This window comes from Protomyctophum parallelum (assembly GCF_964188405.1).
Source record: "Protomyctophum parallelum genome assembly, chromosome: 11".
Classification (NCBI taxonomy): domain Eukaryota; kingdom Metazoa; phylum Chordata; class Actinopteri; order Myctophiformes; family Myctophidae; genus Protomyctophum; species Protomyctophum parallelum.
In genome coordinates this window covers 50,065,456-50,080,733 of record NC_139707.1, presented here as the reverse complement: position 1 = coordinate 50,080,733, position 15,278 = coordinate 50,065,456, and the positions used below count along the sequence as shown (strand labels likewise).

Here is a 15,278-nt window from a genome sequence, read left to right as displayed (position 1 = left end):
AGGGGGAGGGGCTAGGGCGAGGGGCTAGGGGGAGGGGCTAGCGCCCTGCAAAGATTGTCCAAAGTCGCCTCTGACAGTGTGGGCTTTTGAAAGAAAGAAAAAAAGGAATCACACTGGTGTGAAGTGAGGGGTGCTCTTATCATCATACATCATCACTTTCCTGTCCTCACTTTCCTCATCCTCAGTCCCGTGGTGCTCGGCCAATCAAATCATCGATATGGGGTGCTCAGCCAATCAAATCATCGATATGGGGTGCTCAGCCAATCAAATCATCGATATGGGGTGCTCAGCCAATCAAATCATCGATATGGGGTGCTCACAACCAATCAAAGCTGGGCATGGGAGTGGCTAGAGCCCGGGGAAAATAAATAGTTCAAAGTCGTCATTGGCAGGGAATGAGTTTTTAATATGCTGACATTCCCTCAGTGCTGTTTAGCGCCCTCTAGGGGCTGGCCAATGACTTTTTGACTTGTTCCTGGTTCTCTATGTCCTTGAGAAGCAACACTTTTTCACTCTTCTGCTCTCACCACACGTGTACGTACAGTATGAGGCTACGCAGCGAGCTAAACATAGACTGACACCACGCTAGACAGGAACGCCCAGAAATGTCACATCCGGTTTTAGCCCGGGATAAGAATGTTCAATGGCTGCCAATGCAACTTGGTCCAATCGCGCTGTTGCCAGTCATGGCTGCCAGTTCCCACCTGATGTCGTGTGTGAGTTCAGACTGCTCCAGACCGTACTGAATAACTGCCAGCTTACATAATGTCTTGAGGCTAGGACTGAAGTCTAAGACATACAGGTCACCTGGTCTGTTCTCTGCTCCAAAGAGGATGACACGATCTCCCAGCATGCAACAGCACATATTCTTCATCCCTTGTGGGCGTTTCCCCTTGGGCTCAACCTTCTTCCAGGAGAAGGTCTCTGGGTTGAATCTCCACAGATCATTGACGGCCGGGGTACAGTTGAAGCCACCAAATATGTACAGCTCTCCATTGTAGGTAAAGGCTGAATGTTCCCAGCGTCCTTCTGGTAGAGGATGTGTAGAAGGTGTGTTCATCCAGTGGTTGGTCTGTGTGTCAAACACTCTGATGGTGTCGTAGCACTGACCCCCATCACAGCCACCAAACACAAACATCTTTGTCCCGATGATGGTAGCAGAGTGACAGTATGAAACAGGAGGTGGAGTTCCTCTGGTGTTAATTAAAGACCAGACCATTGCGGTGGTGTCCAACTTGTAGATGTCATTAGTGAATCCAGTCTGGGTCCCCAAACCCCCATGGATAAACATGACCTTCCCCAAGACACAGGCTGAGTGGTAGTACCTCCCCTCTGGAGCGGTCCCAGAAACCTGTGGTTTCAACCATGTGTGGGCGTCGACATCAAAGGCATAAAGCACGTTGCCTCCCCAGAGGTAGACAGTATATTCTATCAGCACAGCTGTGTGACCGTAACGCCTGGAGGGAACCTCAAGGTGGCGTATTCCTGTTCCAGGGGTCCCTGGGGTCAACTTCCTCCAGCATAAAGACGCTGTGTTTAAGACGTGTACTTCAATGTGATCTATCTGGTTTACGTCTTCTCCAAAGCAGTAGATCTCATGTCCGACCACCACAGCAGCAGCCTGGTCCTTCCTATGTTCTCCTTCCAGATGTATCGTCCAGTGAAACATTTCACACAGCAGCTCCACCGTCAATGAGCGTTGACAACTAACTTACAGACTAACTTGTTAGGATGAAGGCAGCTCAGGTTTCCTTGTTGCAAGTCACTAACTGATGTTTAGTCTATCGGACAATTATTTATAAACTACAATGATATGGTTGTGATGTCATTGCATGATTACGTCATATTGTAGGATAGCTAATGATTTCACACAATGAGTGGCCAATTGGATATATGACATCATTCCTCCATATTTGGGCATATTCATGGAGGGAAATAAACACAGACAGGCAACACCAGAACAGTAGTGGGTTTGGACACTATTCCGCTGGTTGTGAGTCGTGACTCTGCATTTTGGGTTCAGCACATTTTGAAAGCGTAACAATGCCGCTCCATTCATTGTCATTGCAACGTTTGTGTTCTAGGACAAACTATAGCCGTTTTGCTCGTCTACATTTATGACGTAAAGTCTCCGTTGGTTTAACGTTTGTGTCTAAAAGGCATAGAGTATTAAAAGGATAGAGATTGATCTGGCGCGAAGCTCCGCCCCCCTCCGCTATTCATGTCAGTGGAAGTTGCTCAGTGGCGTTTTGAAGCCGCCGGAGGGACCGTCTACTTCCGCCTTTTTGGGCGCATTTCCGCATTTGGACCGCCACATTTTGGGTGGTCCAATGCGGAAGTGCAACCGAGCGCTCGATGTTAAAGCTCAGCTGCTGCACGGGGGTTTCCTCGTCATGAATCCACGGGTCCGCCTGCAGTCCTTCCTCTCACCACTAGGGCCCAGCGCTTCAACGTTGGAGTGCCTAGCTGGCCCCTTGGTGAAAGGTGAAGAATCGACACTATAGCTCAGAGGCGTGCAGACAGTGGCTATAGTCGCGTAACGATTATAGCCATTTCATGACGGTATGTCATGAAAGGTGCAATACGAATAAAGTTGTATTATTATTATTATTTCATCATCATGTAGCCATGGGTCACATGACAGTGTGGGCTTTCGGAGAGAAAAAAACATCACACCCGTGTGAAGTGAGGGGCGCTCTTATCATCGTACATCGTCACATTCCGGCCAATCACAATAATTGCCGTCCTCACTTTTGTCTTCGATGTTTGTGTTTCACGAACCCTCGAAGCTGGACATAGGGGGAGGGGCTAGGGGGAGGGGCTAGGGCGAGGGGCTAGGGGGAGGGGCTAGCGCCCTGCAAAGATTGTCCAAAGTCGCCTCTGACAGTGTGGGATTTTGAAAGAAAGAAAAAAGGAATCACACTGGTGTGAAGTGAGGGGTGCTCTTATCATCATACATCATCACTTTCCTGTCCTCACTTTCCTTATCCTCAGTCCTGTGGTGCTCGGCCAATCAAATCATCGATATGGGGTGCTCAGCCAATCAAATCATCGATATGGGGTGCTCAGCCAATCAAATCATCGATATGGGGTGCTCACAATCAAACAAAGCTGGGCATGGGAGTGGCTAGAGCCCGGGAAAAAAAATAGTTCAAAGTCGTCATTGGCAGGGAATGAGTTTTTAATATGCTGACATTCCCTCGGTGCTGTTTAGCGCCCTCTAGGGGCTGGCCAATGACTTTTTGACTTGTTCCTGGTTCTCTATGTCCTTGAGAAGCAACACTTTTTCACTCTTCTGCTCTCACCACACGTGTACGTACGGTATGAGGCTACGCAGCGAGCTAAACATAGACTGACACCACGCTAGACAGGAACGCCCAGAAATGTCACATCCGGTTTTAGCCCGGGATAAGAATGTTCTATGGCTGCCAATGCAGCTTGGTCCAATCGAGCTGTTGCTAGTCATGGCTGCCAGTTCCCACCTGATGTTGTGTGGGAGTTCAGACTGCTCCAGACCGTACTGAATAACTGCTAGCTTACATAATGTCTTGAGGCTAGGACTGAAGTCTAAGACATACAGGTCACCTGGTCTGTTCTCTGCTCCAAAGAGGATGACACAATCTCCCAGCATGCAACAGCACATATTCTTCATCCCTTGTGGGCGTTTCCCCTTGGGCTCAACCTTCTTCCAGGAGAAGGTCTCTGGGTTGAATCTCCACAGATCATTGACGGCCGGGGTACCGTTGAAGCCACCAAATATGTATAGTTCTCCATTGTAGGTAAAGGCTGAATGTTCCCAGCGTCCTTCTGGTAGAGGATGTGTAGAAGGTGTGTTTATGCAGTGGTTGGTCTCTGTGTCAAACACTCTGATGGTGTCGTAGCACTGACTCCCCCCCCATAGCCCCCAAATACAAACATCTTTGACCCGATGATGGTAGCAGAGTGACAGTATGAAACAGGAGGTGGAGTTCCTCTGGTGTTAATTAAAGACCAGACCATTGTGGTGGTGTCCAACTTGTAGATGTCATTAGTGAATCCAGTCTGGGTCCCCAAACCCCCATGGATAAACATGACCTTCCCCAAGACACAGGCTGAGTGGTATCTCCTCCCCTCTGGAGCGGTCCCAGAAACCTGTGGTTTCAACCATGTGTGGGCGTCGACATCAAAGGCATAAAGCACGTTGCCTCCCCAGAGGTAGACGGTATATTCTATCAGCACAGCTGTGTGACCGTAGCGCCTGGAGGGAACCTCAAGGTGAGGTTCTCCTGTTCCAGGGGTCCCTGGGGTCAACTTCCTCCAGCATAAAGACGCTGTGTTGAAGACATGTACTTCAATGTGATCTATCTGGTTCATGTCTCCTCCAAAGCATTAGATCTCGTGTCCGACCACCACTGCAGCCTGGCCCTTCCTATGTTCTCCTTCCAGATGTATCGTCCAGTGAAACATTTCACACAGCAGCTCCACCGCCAATGAGTGTTGACAACTAACTTACAGACTAACTTGTTAGGATGAAGGCAGCTCGGGTTTCCTTGTTGCAGGTCACTAACTGATGTTTAGAGTATCGGACAATTATTTATAAACAACAATGATATGGTTGTGATGTCATTGCATGATTACGTCATATTGTAGGATAGCTAATGATTTCACACAATGAGTGGCCAATTGGATATATGACATCATTCCTCCATATTTGGGCATATTCATGGAGAGAAATAAACACAGACAGGCAACACCAGAACAGTAGTGGGTTTGGACACTATTCCGCTGGTTGTGAGTCGTGACTCTGCATTTTGGGTCCAGCACATTTTGAAAGCGTAACAATGCCGCTCCATTCATTGTCATTGCAACGTTTGTGTTCTAGGACAAACTATAGCCGTTTTTGCTCGTCTACATTTATGACGTAAAGTCTCCGTTGGTTTAACGTTTGTGTCTAAAAGGCATAGAGTATTAAAAGGATAGAGACTGATCTGGCGTGAAGCTCCGCCCCCCTCCGCTATTCATGTCAGTGGAAGTTGCTCAGTGGCGTTTTGAAGCCGCCGGAGGGACCGTCTACTTCCGCCTTTTTGGGCGCATTTCCGCATTTGGACCGCCACATTTTGGGTGGTCCAATGCGGAAGTGCAACCGAGCGCTCCATGTTAAAGCCCAGCTGCTGCACGGGGGTTTCCTCGTCATGAATCCACGGGTCCGCCTGCAGTCCTTCCTCTTACCACTAGGGCCCAGCGCTTCAACGTTGGAGTGCCTAGCTGGCCCCTTGGTGAAAGGTGAAGAATCGACACTATAGCTCAGAGGCGTGCAGACAGTGGCTATAGTCGCGTAACGATTATAGCCATTTCATGACGGTATGTCATGAAAGGTGCTATACGAATAAAGTTGTATTATTATTATTATTTCATCTTCATGTAGCCATGCGTCACATGACAGTGTGGGCTTTCGGAGAGAAAAAAAAAATCACCCCTGTGTGAAGTGAGGGGCGCTCTTATCATCGTACATCGTCACATTCCGGCCAATCACAATAATTGCCGTCCTCACTTTTGTCTTTGATGGTTGTGTTTCACGAACCCTCGAAGCTGGACATAGGGGGAGGGGCTAGGGGGAGGGGCTAGGGGGAGGGGCTAGGGGGGAGGGGCTAGGGCGAGGGGCTAGGGCGAGGGGCTAGGGGGAGGGGCTAGCGCCCTGCAAAGATTGTCCAAAGTCGCCTCTGACAGTGTGGGCTTTTGAAAGAAAGAAAAAAGGAATCACAATGGTGTGAAGTGAGGGGTGCTCTTATCATCATACATCATCACTTTCCTGTCCTCACTTTCCTTATCCTCAGTCCCGTGGTGCTCGGCCAATCAATTCATCGATATGGGGTGCTCAGCCAATCAAATCATCGATATGGGGTGCTCAGCCAATCAAATCATCGATATGGGGTGCTCAGCCAATCAAATCATCGATATGGGGTGCTCACAACCAATCAAAGCTGGGCATGGGAGTGGCTAGAGCCAGGAAAAAAAATAGTTCAAAGTCGTTATTGGCAGAGAATTAGTTTTTAATATGCTGACATTCCCTTAGTGCTGTTTAGCGCCCTCTAGGGGCTGGCCAATGACTTTTTGACTTGTTCCTGGTTCTCTATGTCCTTGAGAAGCAACACCTTTTCACACTTCTGCTCTCACCACACGTGTACGTACGGTATGAGGCTACGCAGCGAGCTAAACATAGACTGACACCACGCTAGACAGGAACGCCCAGAAATGTCACATCCGGCCAGTCATGGCTGCCAGTTCCCACCTGATGTTGTGTGGGAGTTCAGACTGCTCCAGACGGTACTGAATAACTGCTAGCTTACATAATGTCTTGAGGCTAGGACTGAAGTCTAAGACATACAGGTCATCACCGGATCCTCCAAAGAGGATGACCCGATCTCCCAGCATGCAACAGCACATATTCGTCATCCCATGTGGGCGTTTCCCCTTGGGCTCAACCTTCTTCCAGGAGAAGGTCTCTGGGTTGAATCTCCACAGATCATTGAAGTAATGGTTTTTGTTATTACGGCCACCAAATATGTACAGCTCTCCATTGTAGGTAAAGGCTGAATGATCAGAGCGTCCTTCTGGTAGAAGCTGTGTAGAAGGTGAGTTCATCCAGAGGTTGGTCTGTGTGTCAAACACTCTGATAGTGTCGTGGTGCTGACCCCCATCATAGCCCCCAAACACAAACATCTTTGTCCCGATGATGGTAGCAGAGGGACAGTATGAATCAGGAGGTGGAGTTCCTCTGGTGTTAATTAAAGTCCAGAGCATTGTGGTGGAGTCCAACTTGTAGATGTCATTAGTGTATCTAGTCTGGGTCCATCCTCCATGGATAAACATGACCTTCCCCAACACACAGGCTGAGTGGTATATCCTCCCCTCTGGAACGGTTCCAGAAACCTGTGGTTTGAACCATGTGTGGGCGTCGACATCAAATGCATGAAGGACATTGCGGAAATTATAACCTGGGTTAGTCCACCCTCCCCAGAGGTAGACAGTATCTTCAATCAGCACAGCTGTGTGGCCCAGGCGCCCGGAGGGAACCTCAAGGTGAGGTTCTCCTGTTCCAGGGGTCCCTGGGGTCAACTTCCTCCAGGATAAAGACGCTGTGTTGAAGACGTGTACTTCAATGTAATCTATCTGGTTTACTTCTCCTCCAAAGCAGTAGATCTCGTGTCCGACCACCACAGCAGCCTGGTCCTTCCTATGTTCTCCTTCCAGATGTATCGTCCAGTGAAACATTCCACACAGCAGCTCCACCGTCAATGAGTGTTGACAACTAACTTACAGACTAACTTGTTAGGATGAGTGCAGCTCAGGTTTCCTTGTTGCAAGTCACTAACTGATGTTAAGAGTATCGGACACTTATTTATAAACAACAATGATATGGTTGTGATGTCATTGCATGATTACGTCATGTGGTACGATAGCTAATGATTTCACACAATGAGTGGCCAATTGGATATATGACATCATTCCTCCATATTTGGGCATATTCATGGAGAGAAATAAACACAGACAGGCAACACCAGAACAGTAGTGGGTTTGGACACTATTCCGCTGGTTGTGAGTCGTGACTCTGCATTTTGGGTCCAGCACATTTTGAAAGCGTAACAATGCCGCTCCATTCATTGTCATTGCAACGTTTGTGTTCTAGGACAAACTATAGCCGTTTTGCTCGTCTACATTTATGACGTAAAGTCTCCGTTGGTTTAACGTTTGTGTCTAAAAGGCATAGAGTATTAAAAGGATAGAGATTGATCTGGCGCGAAGCTCCGCCCCCCTCCGCTATTCATGTCAGTGGAAGTTGCTCAGTGGCGTTTTGAAGCCGCCGGAGGGACCGTCTACTTCCGCCTTTTTGGGCGCATTTCCGCATTTGGACCGCCACATTTTGGGTGGTCCAATGCGGAAGTGCAACCGAGCGCTCCATGTTAAAGCCCAGCTGCTGCACGGGGGTTTCCTCGTCATGAATCCACGGGTCCGCCTGCAGTCCTTCCTCTTACCACTAGGGCCCAGCGCTTCAACGTTGGAGTGCCTAGCTGGCCCCTTGGTGAAAGGTGAAGAATCGACACTATAGCTCAGAGGCGTGCAGACAGTGGCTATAGTCGCGTAACGATTATAGCCATTTCATGACGGTATGTCATGAAAGGTGCTATACGAATAAAGTTGTATTATTATTATTATTTCATCATCATGTAGCCATGGGTCACATGACAGTGTGGGCTTTCGGAGAGAAAAATAAATCACACCCGTGTGAAGTGAGGGGCGCTCTTATCATCGTACATCGTCACATTCCGGCCAATCACAATTGCCGTCCTCACTTTTGTCTTCGATGTTTGTGTTTCACGAACCCTCGAAGCTGGACATAGGGGGAGGGGCTAGGGGGGAGGGGCTAGGGGGAGGGGCTAGGGCGAGGGGCTAGGGGGAGGGGCTAGCGCCCTGCAAAGATTGTCCAAAGTCGCCTCTGACAGTGTGAGCTTTTGAAAGAAAAAAAAAAGGAATCACACGGGTGTGAAGTGAGGGGTGCTCTTATCATCATACATCATCACTTTCCTGTCCTCACTTTCCTCATCCTCAGTCCCGTGGTGCTCGGCCAATCAAATCATCGATATGGGGTGCTCAGCCAATCAAATCATCGATATGGGGTGCTCAGCCAATCAAATCATCGATATGGGGTGCTCACAACCAATCAAAGCTGGGCATGGGAGTGGCTAGAGCCCGGGGAAAAAGAAATAGTTCAAAGTCGTCATTGTCAGGGAATGAGTTTTTAATATGCTGTCATTCCCTCAGTGCTGTTTAGCGCCCTCTAGGGGCTGGCCAATGACTTTTTGACTTGTTCCTGGTTCTCTATGTCCTTGAGAAGCAACACTTTTTCACTCTTCTGCTCTCACCACACGTGCACGTACAGTATGAGGCTACGCAGCGAGCTAAACATAGACTGACACCACGCTAGACAGGAACGCCCAGAAATGTCACATCTGGTTTTTAGCCCGGGATAAGAATGTTCTATGGCTGCCAATGCAGCTTGGTCCAATCGCGCTGTTGCCAGTCATGGCTGCCAGTTCCCACCTGATGTTGTGTGGGAGTCCAGACTGCTCCAGACCGTACTGAATAACTGCCAGCTTACATAATGTTTTGAGGCTAGGACTGAAGTCTAAGACATACAGGTCATCACTGGATCCTCCAAAGAGGATGACCCGATCTCCCAGCATGCAACAGCACATCTCCTGCATCCCATGTGGGCGTTTCCCCTTAGGCTCAACCTTCTTCCAGGAGAAGGTCTCTGGGTTGAATCTCCACAGATCATTGAAGTAATGTTTTTTGTTATTACGGCCACCAAATATGTACAGCTCTCCATTGTAGGTAAAGGCTGAATGATCATAGCGTCCTTCTGGTAGAGGATGTGTAGAAGGTGTGTTCATCCAGTGGTTGGTCTCTGTGTCAAACACTCTGATGGTGTTCTTCTGACCCCCCCCACAGCCCCCAAATACAAACATCTTTGTCCCGATGATGGTAGTAGAGTCACACCATGAAACAGGAGGTGGAGTTCCTCTGGTGTTGATTAAAGCCCAGACCATTGTGGTGGAGTCCAACTTGTAGATGTCATTAGTGAATCCAGTCAGCTGGGTCCATCCTCCATGAATAAACATGACCTTCCCCAAGACACAGGCTGAGTGGTATCTCCTCCTCTCTGGAACGGTCCCAGAAACCTGTGGTTTCAACCATGTGTGGGCGTCGACATCAAATGCATGAAGGACATTGCAGAAATTATAACCTGGGTTAGTCCTCCCTCCCCAGAGGTAGACAGTATCTTCAATCAGCACAGCTGTGTGGCCCCGGCGCCTGGAGGGAACCTCAAGGTGAGGTTCTCCTGTTCCAGGGGTCCCTGGGGTCAACTTCCTCCAGCATAAAGACGTTGTGTTGAAGACGTGTACTTCAATGTGATCCATCTGGTTTCCGTCTCCTCCAAAGCAGTAGATCACGTGTCCGACCACCACAGCAGCCTGGTCCTCCCTATGTTCTCCTTCCAGATGTATCGTCCAGTGAAACATTTCACACAGCAGCTCCACCGTCTATGAGCGTTGACAACTAACTTACAGACTAACTTGTTAGGATGAAGGCAGCTCAGGTTTCCTTGTTGCAAGTCACTAACTGATGTTTAGAGTATCGGACAATTATTTATAAACAACAATGATATGGTTGTGATGTCATTGCATGATTACGTCATATGCATTTTGGGTTCAGCACATTTTGAAAGCGTAACAATGCCGCTCCATTCATTGTCATTGCAACGTTTGTGTTCTAGGACAAACTATAGCCGTTTTGCTCGTCTACATTTATGACGTAAAGTCTCCGTTGGTCTAACGTTTGTGTCTAAAAGGCATAGAGTATTAAAAGGATAGAGATTGATCTGGCGCGAAGCTCCGCCCCCCTCCGCTATTCATGTCAGTGGAAGTTGCTCAGTGGCGTTTTGAAGCAGCCGGAGGGACCGTCTACTTCCGCCTTTTTGGGCGCATTTCCGCATTTGGACCACCACATTTTGGGTGGTCCAATGCGGAAGTGCAACCGAGCGCTCCATGTTAAAGCCCAGCTGCTGCACGGGGGTTTCCTCGTCATGAATCCACGGGTCCGCCTGCAGTCCTTCCTCTTACCACTAGGGCCCAGCGCTTCAACGTTGGAGTGCCTAGCTGGCCCCTTGGTGAAAGGTGAGGAATTGACACTATAGCTCAGAGGCGTGCAGACAGTGGCTATAGTCGCGTAACGATTATAGCCATTTCATGACGGTATGTCATGAAAGGTGCTATACGAATAAAGTTGTATTATTATTATTTCATCATCATGTAGCCATGGGTCACATGACAGTGTGGGCTTTCGGAGAGGAAAAAAAATCACACCTGTGTGAAGTGAGGGGCGCTCTTATCATCGTACATCGTCACATTCCGGCCAATCACAATAATTGCCGTCCTCACTTTTGTCTTCGATGTTTGTGTTTCACGAACCCTCGAAGCTGGACATAGGGGGAGGGGCTAATGGTAAATGGTAAATGGTGCATTTATATAGCGCCTTTATCCAAGGCGCTTTACAGAGATTGTGCATTACATTCACCCATTCATACACCGATGGCAGCGGAAACCATGCAAGGCACCAACTAGCACATCGGGAGCAATTAGGGGTTCAGTGTCTTGCTCAAGGACACTTCGACAGTAACTCTGGGGGAGCCCGGGTTCGAACTGGCAACCTTACGGTTACCATCCAGGCACTCTACCCCTGAGCCACCGCCGCCCCACCTAGGGGCTAGGGGGAGGGGCTAGGGGGGAGGGGCTAGGGGGAGGGGCTAGGGGGAGAGGCTAGGGCGAGGGGCTAGGGGGAGGGGCTAGCGCCCTGCAAAGATTGTCCAAAGACGCCTCTGACAGTGTGGGCTTTTGAAAGAAAAAAAAAAGGAATCACACTGGTGTGAAGTGAGGGGTGCTCTTATCATCATACATCATCACTTTCCTGTCCACACTTTCCTTATCCTCAGTCCCGTGGTGCTCGGCCAATCAAATCATCGATATGGGGTGCTCAGCCAATCAAATCATCGATATGGGGTGCTCACAACCAATCAAAGCTGGGCATGGGAGTGGCTAGAGCCCGGGGGAAAAAAAGTTCAAAGTCGTCATTGGCAGGGAATGAGTTTTTAATATGCTGCCATTCCCTCAGTGCTGTTTAGCGCCCTCTAGGGGCTGGCCAATGACTTTTTGACTTGTTCCTGGTTCTCTATGTCCTTGAGAAGCAACACTTTTTCACTCTTCTGCTCTCACCACACGTGTACGTACAGTATGAGGCTACGCAGCGAGCTAAACATAGACTGACACCACGCTAGACAGGAACGCCCAGAAATGTCACATCCGGTTTTAGCCCGGGATAAGAATGTTCTATGGCTGCCAATGCAGCTTGGTCCATCGCGCTGTTGCCAGTCATGGCTGCCAGTTCCCACCTGATGTTGTGTGGGAGTTCATATTGCTCCAGACCTTACTGAATAACTGCTAGCTTACATAATGTTTTGAGGCTAGGACTGAAGTCTAAGACATACAGGTCATCACTGGATCCTCCAAAGAGGATGACCCGATCTCCCAGCATGCAACAGCACATATTTGTCATCCCATGTGGGCGTTTCCCCTTAGGCTCAACCTTCTTCCAGGAGAAGGTCTCTGGGTTGAATCTCCACAGATCATTGAAGTAATGGTTTTTGTTATTACGGCCACCAAATATGTAGAGCTCTCCATTGTAGGTAAAGGCTGAATGTTCCCAGCGTCCTTCTGGTAGAGGATGTGTAGAAGGTGTGTTCATCCAGTGGTTGGTCTGTGTGTCAAACACTCTGATGGTGTTCTTCTGACCCCCCCCACAGCCCCCAAATACAAACATCTTTGACCCAGTGATGGTGGCAGAGTGACATTCTGAATCAGGAGGTGGAGTTCCTCTGGTGTTAATTAAAGTCCAGAGCATTGTGGTGGAGTCCAACTTGTAGATGTCATTAGTGTATCTAGTCTGGGTCCATCCTCCATGGATAAACATTACCTTCCCCAACACACAGGCTGAGTGGTAGTACCGCCCCTCTGGAACGGTCCCAGAAACCTGTGGTTTCAACCATGTGTGGGCGTCGACATCAAATGCATGAAGGACATTGCAGTAATTATAACCTAGGTTAGTCCTCCCTCCCCAGAGGTATACAGTGTCTCCAATCAGCACAGCTGTGTGACCCCAGCGCCTGGAGGGAACCTCAAGGTGAGGTTCTCCTGTTCCAGGGGTCCCTGGGGTCAACTTCCTCCAGCATAAAGACGCTGTGTTGAAGACGTGTACTTCAATGTGATCTATCTGGTTTACGTCTCCTCCAAAGCAGTAGATCTCGTGTCCGACCACCACAGCAGCCTGGTCCTTCCTATGTTCTCCTTCCAGATGTATCGTCCAGTGAAACATTTCACACAGCAGCTCCACACCGTCAAAAAGCGTTGACAACTAACTTACAGACTAACTTGTTAGGATGAAGGCAGCTCAGGTTTCCTTGTTACAAATCACTAACTGATGTTTAGAGTATCGGACACTTATTTGTAAACAACAATGATATGGCTGTGATGTCATTGCATGATTACGTCATATTGTAGGATAGCTAATGATTTCACACAATTAGTGGCCAATTGGATATATGACATCATTCCACCATTTTTGGGCATATTCATGGGGAGAAATAAACACAGACAGGCAACACCAGAACAGTAGTGGGTTTGGACACTATTCCGCTGGTTGTGAGTCGTGACTCTGCATTTTGGGTTCAGCACATTTTGACAGCGTAACAACAATGCCGCTCCATTCATTGTCATTGCAACGTTTGTGTTCTAGGACAAACTATAGCCGTTTTGCTCGTCTACATTTATGACGTAAAGTCTCCGTTGGTTTAATGTTTGTGTCTAAAAGGCATAGAGTATTAAAAGGATAGAGATTGATCTGGCGAGGAGCTCCGCCCCCTCCGCTATTCATGTCAGTGGAAGTTGCTCAGTGACGTTTTGAAGCAGCCACATTTTGGGTGGTCCAATGCGGAAGTGCAACCGAGCGGTCGATGTTAAAGCCCAGCTGCTGCACGGGGGTTTCCTCGTCATGAATCCACGGGTCCGCCTGCAGTCCTTCCTCTCACCACTAGGGCCCAGCGCTTCAACGTTGGGTGCCTAGCTGGCCCCTTGGTGAAAGGTGAAGAATCGACACTATAGCTCAGAGGCGTGCAGACAGTGGCTATAGTCGCGTAACGATTATAGCCATTTCATGACGGTATGTCATGAAAGGTGCTATACGAATAAAGTTGTATTATTATTATTATTATTTCATCATCATGTAGCCATGGGTCACATGACAGTGTGGGCTTTCGGAGAGGAAAAAAAATCACACCCGTGTGAAGTGAGGGGCGCTCTTATCATCGTACATCGTCACATTCCGGCCAATCACAATAATTTCCGTCCTCACTTTTGTCTTCGATGTTTGTGTTTCACGAACCCTCGAAGCTGGACATAGGGGGAGGGGCTAGGGAGAGGGGCTAGGGGGAGGGGCGAGGGGCTAGGGGGAGGGGCTAGCGCCCTGCAAAGATTGTCCAAAGTCGCCTCTGACAGTGTGGGCTTTTGAAAGAAAAAAAAAAGGAATCACACTGGTGTGAAGTGACGGGTGCTCTTATCATCATACATCATCACTTTCCTGTCCTCACTTTCCTTATCCTCAGTCCTGTGGTGCTCGGCCAATCAAATCATCGATATGGGGTGCTCAGCCAATCAAATCATCGATATGGGGTGCTCAGCCAATCAAATCATCGATATGGGGTGCTCACAACCAAACAAAGCTGGGCATGGGAGTGGCTAGAGCCCGGGAAAAAAAAATAGTTCAAAGTCGTCATTGGCAGGGAATGAGTTTTTAATATGCTGACATTCCCTCAGTGCTGTTTAGCGCCCTCTAGGGGCTGGCCAATTACTTTTTGACTTGTTCCTGGTTCTCTATGTCCTTGAGAAGCAACACTTTTTCACTCTTCTGCTCTCACCACACGTGTACGTACAGTATGAGGGTACGCAGAGAGCTAAACATAGACTGACACCATGCTAGACAGGAACGCCCAGAAATGTCACATCCGGCCAGTCATGGCTGCCAGTTCCCACCTGATGTTGTGTGTGAGTTCAGACTGCTCCAGACCGTACTGAATAACTGCTAGCTTACATAATGTCTTGAGGCTAGGACTGAAGTCTAAGACATACAGGTCACCTGGTCTGTTGTCTGCTCCAAAGAGGATGACACGATCTCCCACCATGCAACAGCACATATTCGTCATCCCATGTGGGCGTTTCCCCTTAGGCTCAACCTTCTTCCAGGAGAAGGTCTCTGGGTTGAATCTCCACAGATCATTGAAGTAATGGTTTTTGTTATTACAGCCACCAAATATGTACAGCTCTCCATTGTAGGTAAAGGCTGAATGTTCCCAGCAAACTTCTGGTAGAGGATGTGTAGAAGGTGTGTTCATCCAGTGGTTGGTCTGTGTGTCAAACACTCTGATGGTGTCGTGGTGCGGACCCCCATCATTGCCCCCAAACACAAACATCTTTGTCCCAATGATGGTGGCAGAGTGACAGCATGAATCAGGAGGTGGAGTTCCTCTGGTGTTAATTAAAGTCCAGACCATTGTGGTGGTGTCCAACTTGTAGATGTCATTAGTGTGTCCAGTCAGCTGGGTCCATCCTCCATGGATAAACATGACCTTCCCC

General features: G+C 48.7%; 1 protein-coding gene and 1 pseudogene across 2 annotated transcripts in view; one reads left to right on the top strand and one right to left on the bottom strand.

Moving 5' to 3' along the window:
* LOC310867063 (protein unc-13 homolog B-like) overlaps positions 1 to 15,278 on the top strand; it is a gene marked incomplete at both ends in the record, with an annotated part of 127,538 nt that overhangs the window by 67,588 nt on the left and 44,672 nt on the right.
* Positions 8,982 to 15,115, bottom strand: LOC310866412 (annotated as a pseudogene). The gene is made up of 3 exons: positions 15,063 to 15,115; positions 11,896 to 12,814; positions 8,982 to 9,905 (listed from the first exon to the last, which is right to left on the bottom strand). The product of its transcript is annotated as an uncharacterized misc_RNA (transcript).